A 7,529-nucleotide genomic window follows, 5' to 3' on the forward strand; every position below is an offset into this window, starting at 1 on the left:
GAGTGGTATAGATATTAGTAGAGTGTGATAATACTGTGTTTGATTATGTGGCATGATGTGATATGCTTTTGTGATAGAATGTGTTAATGATGATGATAACATGACGATATGATGCTGTTGTTGCTATGTTGATTATGATGCATGCTTGGTGTGCATGCATTCATGAAAGGCCGATGCCTAGTGATGTACGGACTGAGTTCCAATGATGTTGTTGACTCCGGGCTTGTTGAGAGGCTTGGTTCCTTGCGGGGAACTCGGATTCTATGGTGATGAATCTGGGAGTGGTGATCCTGTAGTTGGTCACAAAATGGGTATACCGAGTCGTGTTGAGTCATGCATGGGTGTGTGCATTGCATTTGATATGTTGTTTTGTTGATGTTCATGAATATGTTGATTATGATGATTATGATGAGCTGTGTTGGCATATGTGAAATATATTTATGTTTATATTTCTGTCGTTATATTATTATTTAATAATGTAATTCTCACCCCTTCTGCATGTGTTTATGTTCATCTATGATGAGCAATGTGCAGATAAAGAGGAGTAGCTATTGTTGAGGTTTGAAGAATAAGTGTAGAGTTATTCTACAGAGTCGAGTCAAATGCTCTGGTCATGTGACACCGGGGTTATGGGATTCGATAGATAATTGATTATTATTTACGTTGTTTATGATGACTAACATGTTGAGATGTTTTGTTGAGATAATGTTGAACCATTATTATGAATTGTTATATGATGAATGATAATATTAATGTTGTTGTCCGCTGCGAAGTTTTAATAAATAAATAATATGTTTTATGTTGTGATGCGATAATTGTTATGTTGTAAGAAATGTAAACTCTTCTACATGTTGTACTCTGATAATCTATTTAAATATGTCGTTTGGGTAGAAGGGTGTTACACTCAACATCATCATGATATGAGGAACCCTTATCTCGAACAATATGACGTTCTTGTACAACCGAGTTATTAACTGGGGTTTGCATAGGCCGAGGTTGGGTAAGATCATTTACTGGAGGCGGAACTACATTCTCAATAACTGCAGTCTGTTGAACGTTGTCATCTCTCTTCGCTAAAGCTATCATGGCTTCTACAAGTTGGTCTACCTGGTTTTTCATTGAGTCAACATCTCCTCTTAATGCAATGTGGCTTTGCTTTAGCGGATCCATGGTCTTTCAAGAGCTACTTCAAGTCCGATACAAGTGTCAGGAATTCAACTGCAGGTGATGGACGAAGAATGGATGAGTTTTTTTGTATTTATTTTTGTGTGGAAAATGATATGAAATGTATGATGATGAATGCAAATGCAATGATCAACTGCGGGTCATGGCAGATGTTGTATTTATTTATGTATGAAGGTAGTGACATGTTTAAGATCACAGGTTCAAAGTGTTCTCAGATGGATCAACATAACGAGTAAACGACATGTATCTCTGATTAATGGAACTCCATGGGTAGGCTCTACAGTTGGTAGGTTCCCAGAGTCATGGATATTTCTTGAGGACGTCGCTGCCGTGACGAAAACTCGTCGGACAATAATATCCTTAAGAAGATCTCGTCTAGGTGAGGTCTTCGTATTGTCCCAACAAGGAAAACTCCATGAGGATTCTACTACACGACTCTCGAGTCCAGGGTTCTAACAAGGTTCTCAGAGTCATAGATCGAGGTTGGGAATATTACTGTAAGATAGTAATACGTCCAAGGGATCTCATCTGATTGGGGCTTTCGTATTAACCCAACAAGTCTGAAACTTTGTAGGTTAATACTACATAACCACCGGATATAGTGGGTTAAAAGGTCCCTAGAGTCATTGATCCAACTTGAGAGTACTATCGTCGTGACGAAAACTCGTCGGGCAATAATATCTCAAGAGAATCTCCTCTAGGCGGGGTCTTCGTATCTTCCCAACAAGGAAGACTCCTTGTGGGCGTCCACTACGCAACCACCAACTTAAACTTATGGTTTTTCTCAGGCTCGGGTAGAGAGCCTATCTCACAAAGTATCACCAACCAGAGGCCCCCAAATAAGACATAGTCAATAAATCACAATATAATAATTATGATAGAATAATAATAGCAGAATAGAAAAATAACAGAGAAACAAACAAAATTAACACACAATACAGAAACTGAACTAAATTAGGCTTCACTCTCATCCCCAGCAGAGTCGCCATCTGTCGCATCTCGAAAAATACGATTCCTCGCGATGGTCGCGGAAAAAAATTATGTTCGAACAGAGTCGCCACCGAACTTTATTTATCCCAATGAAGGGATAGGAAAATATCGATAAAACCTTTAGGAAATAGAATAATGGTCGTCGCAACCATATTCGGGTTCGGGAGTGGATTACGTAAGGGGAAGGTATTAGCACCCCTTACGTCCGTTGTACTCAACGAGAACCTTTTAGTTCTAATTTGTGTTTCGAGTGTTAATTTATGTTTGTTTGTTATCTTTAGGTTGTAAAATTATTAAAAATAGAAATGGATGAGAACCTCAGAAAGGAGAAAGGGGAGGTTTTTTTATTAGTGTGCTCGCGAAGATACAACAATCTCCTGCCTACGTATCCTTATGGTATAATAAGGAAATCAGAGCATTCGTAGTTCGGGGAACTACGGTTGGTTGGTGTTTTTTATTGAACAACTGTTTTAAATCACATTCTAAAGGCTAAACGCTGGCTTGTCTACTCTCGGCGGAGGCTTAAGCATTGGTTTGTTGTGCGCATTAGAAAGGATTAACAGTGTTATTTCTGAAAAGAGTTTTGGTCACACGGGGGTGACAAGTTGAATTAACGTGTTGGGTGTTTTGATTGGTTGAGATGTTTTTGGTTGCACTGGGGCAAGGAAGGATAAACTTGGTAGGTTAAGATATTTTTGGTTGGATGACGATTACTCGGATAGTTGAGTAAGACAACTCGTATCCTAATAGTCGGGAAAGGGAATAGAAGACTCTAGACCACCTTCTTTTTCATCCTTAATTATAGAAAGGATTGGATAATAATTAAGGTGTTTTGAAAGGATGACGAACACTCGGATAATCGAGTAAGACAACTCGTATCCCAATAGTCGGAAAAGGGAATAGAAGACTCTAGACCACTTTCTTTTTCATCTGAGTGATTATGAAAATAGGTTTGTGTATGATTGATGTATTTTTTAGAATAAACGACAAGTACTTGAGTGGCTGAGTAAGACTACTCATATCCAAGCATTTGAGAAGAGGAATTGAAAACTCAAGACCATCTCCCTTTTCGTATAGTTTTGATTGAGAATGATTTGACTTATGGTATAAGTTGGTGGAAAAATGACAATTGTTCGACTGACCGAGTAAGAGAACTCGTATTCAAACAATTGAGGAGAGAAGTTGAAGACTCAAAGTCATCTCCTTTTTCATTTCATTATTATGAAAGTGTTTTGATTTAATCAGGGTTTGGAAGTTTGTAGAGGAACGACAATTATTTGACTAACCAAGTAAGAGAACTTGTATTCAAATAATCGAGGAGAAAAACTGAAAACTCAAAGTCATTCGTTTCATTAATATGAGTATGAACTCGATTTGATTGTGCTTAGGTGGATAGAAATGACGACTATTTGACTAACCGAGTAAGAGAACTCGTATTCAAATAATCGAGGAGAGGAATTGAAAACTCAAAGCCATCCCCCTTTTCATTTCCAAATGAAATGGTGTTTGATTGTGATTTTTAATTTGAATGAAAATACTCGACATTGGATCGAGGTTTTAAATTCGTGTTTTGTGAATAAATTGGATTTTAGTGAATTAATCATCTAATCGATTAATTAAAACCGGATAGATCTCATTGTAAGAAGGCCCAAGAGTAAGCCATGTGAGGTTGATGACGATGCTTTTACAAGCGATCGACTTACAACGGTGTGGAAATGGTCTCGATATTGAATCAAGAGTTGTGCGATTTTGAATGATTTTATCATGGTTTTGAATTAATGAGGAAATGGAAGGAAATTGAATTTGTATTGGAAAATGATAGAAACCGATCAATTTTTTAATTACCAAAGTTAATTGATTAAAATTTGATTAAATCAATTAATTAATATAATCAAAATTAATCATCAAAATTATTTGATTAAATCAAATATTCAAGGTAATTAAAATTAATTATTAAAAATAACTAATTTAAATGAATTTTAATTAACTAATATATATTTAGAACAAAATTGGTTTAAAAATAATTGAAACGAATTAACAAACAATGTGCCCAAAGTTAGTTTGTACATAGCGACAATGGTATTGACGTGTCGTACGTAATGGACCAAAGCGCGGTGAAACCGTATTGATATATCAAAAGAAAATCCAATCATTGCAACAATATATATAAATGTTGAATCGATGGATTAAAATTCGATTTATTTAAGAACAGTTTTGATTTCAAAAATAACTAAAATGTTCTTTTGACATAAAACCCTTAAGTTCAAAGACATCACAAAAAGAGATACAAGATAATTATTGATAGGCCGAAACCTAAGTCAATAAGAAACAAAACAGAATTTATTAGATTAAATTAACCCTTTAATCTTTGCTAAAACAACAATTTGATAAGTGAATGGGAGAAATATTTTTTATATCAATGGAAAAAATGAGTGAATACGAAAGGATTCGTTCAAAACATGCATAATCATTTCATTAATATTACCATTAAAGGAAATCAACAATACTTGAAAGCAGATAAGTACTTAACATGCAAAGAAAAATACAAATGAAATGCGAGGAATAGCCAAATGGTTGCCAGGGCAGGGGAATCTCTCTCGTGCCTGGTTCACTACTGGGCTAGCCTTCTTCAGAGTAGTGGTATTTCTCCTCATCGAGACTAGTACGATAATCATCTTCAGACCTATTCTCGGAAATCTCCTCCACCGATTGGACTGATGGACCCACACAACTAGGCGACGCAGTATTATTGATTTGCAAGCTTCGAGGCGCAAGTGAGAACATCTTGGAATCAAGCAGATTTTGTACCTTTCTTTTGAGCACCTTACAGTCTTCAGTTGAATGCCCTTGTGCCCCAGCATGGAAGTCACATCGAGCATTGGCGTCAAAGCCTGGTGGATATGGAGGACTTACTGGTTTTATCTCCTTTGGCACTATCAGTCCTCTCTTGATCAAATATGGAAGTAATTGACTGTATGGCATTGGAAGCGGATCAATATGTCTCTCCGGCTTCCTTGGCCTTTGCTGAGCATGTTGGCGCTGCTGATGCGGAGTATTCTGCCGTTTGTATGGCTGTTGAGGTGGAATCTGCTGTTGATACTGAGGAGATCCTCGACTTGTAGGATACTGATAAGGAGAGGATGGTCTCTGATATGGAGCTTGTGGGATTTCCCAAACTGCATTAACTTCAACCTCTTCTTCCTTTGGGGGACTGGCAATAGATTCACTCTCAATGCTCTGGCTTTTTGAGGCGCATTGGATTCTTCCACTTTTGAGGTTGCACTCGATACGTTCTCCGATTGACACCAAGTGAGCGAAGTCTGATGCTGCACTACTAATCATCCTTTCAAAGTAAGGACTTTGCAAGGTATCCCTGAATAATTCCATAACTTCTTTGTCTAAGAGTGGTGGTTCAACGCGACCTGCTAATTCTCTCCATCTTTGGGCATACCCTCTGAAGGATTCGTTGTTTTCTTGAGACAAGGCCCTCAGCTGCCTGCGATCGGGAGCCATGTCCAAATTGTATTTGTACTGCTTCAAAAAGGCATTAGCTAGATCTATCCACGACTGAACATGATTCCTTTCTAACTTCATATACCAACTCAATGATGCCCCAGTCAAACTGTCCTGAAAACAGTGAATCATTAGTTTATCATTGTGGGCATGAGAGGTCATTTTTCGACAAAACATCACCAAATGGTGCTTTGGACAACTATCCCCTTTGTACTTCTCAAATTCTGGTATTTTGAATTTTGGGGGTATAACTAGGCCAGGTACCAAACACATGTCTAAGGCACTCTGTTCAACAGTATCTTGTCCTTCTATGGCCTTGAGTCTTTTCTCTAGCACACAACATCTTTTAGCAATCTCATTATCTTGTAGTTGTTCAGTATTAACCACAAGGCTCATCCCATGGGAATCTGACCCAGAGAATGCAAAGCTATGATACTCAACATCATCATGATATGAGGAAACCTTATCTCGAACAATATGACGTTCTTGTACAACCGAGTTATTAACTGGGGTTTGCATAGGCCGAGGTTGGGTATAGATATTAGTAGAGTGTGATAATACTGTGTTTGATTATGTGGCATGATGTGATATGCTTTTGTGATAGAATGTGTTAATGATGATGATAACATGACGATATGATGCTGTTGTTGCTATGTTGATTATGATGCATGCTTGGTGTGCATGCATTCATGAAAGGCCGATGCCTAGTGATGTACGGACTGAGTTCCAATGATGTTGTTGACTCCGGGCTTGTTGAGAGGCTTGGTTCCTTGCGGGGAACTCGGATTCTATGGTGATGAATCTGGGAGTGGTGATCCTGTAGTTGGTCACAAAATGGGTATACCGAGTCGTGTTGAGTCATGCATGGGTGTGTGCATTGCATTTGATATGTTGTTTTGTTGATGTTCATGAATATGTTGATTATGATGATTATGATGAGCTGTGTTGGCATATGTGAAATATATTTATGTTTATATTTCTGTCGTTATATTATTATTTAATAATGTAATTCTCACCCCTTCTGCATGTGTTTATGTTCATCTATGATGAGCAATGTGCAGATAAAGAGGAGTAGCTATTGTTGAGGTTTGAAGAATAAGTGTAGAGTTATTCTACAGAGTCGAGTCAAATGCTCTGGTCATGTGACACCGGGGTTATGGGATTCGATAGATAATTGATTATTATTTACGTTGTTTATGATGACTAACATGTTGAGATGTTTTGTTGAGATAATGTTGAACCATTATTATGAATTGTTATATGATGAATGATAATATTAATGTTGTTGTCCGCTGCGAAGTTTTAATAAAATAAATAATATGTTTTATGTTGTGATGCGATAATTGTTATGTTGTAAGAAATGTAAACTCTTCTACATGTTGTACTCTGATAATCTATTTAAATATGTCGTTTGGGTAGAAGGGTGTTACACTCAACATCATCATGATATGAGGAACCCTTATCTCGAACAATATGACGTTCTTGTACAACCGAGTTATTAACTGGGGTTTGCATAGGCCGAGGTTGGGTAAGATCATTTACTGGAGGCGGAACTACATTCTCAATAACTGCAGTCTGTTGAACGTTGTCATCTCTCTTCGCTAAAGCTATCATGGCTTCTACAAGTTGGTCTACCTGGTTTTTCATTGAGTCAACATCTCCTCTTAATGCAATGTGGCTTTGCTTTAGCGGATCCATGGTCTTTCAAGAGCTACTTCAAGTCCGATACAAGTGTCAGGAATTCAACTGCAGGTGATGGACGAAGAATGGATGAGTTTTTTTGTATTTATTTTTGTGTGGAAAATGATATGAAATGTATGATGATGAATGCAAATGCAATG

The sequence above is a fragment of the Lathyrus oleraceus genome, chromosome 6, assembly GCF_024323335.1.
Source record: "Lathyrus oleraceus cultivar Zhongwan6 chromosome 6, CAAS_Psat_ZW6_1.0, whole genome shotgun sequence".
NCBI classification, from domain to species: domain Eukaryota; kingdom Viridiplantae; phylum Streptophyta; class Magnoliopsida; order Fabales; family Fabaceae; genus Lathyrus; species Lathyrus oleraceus.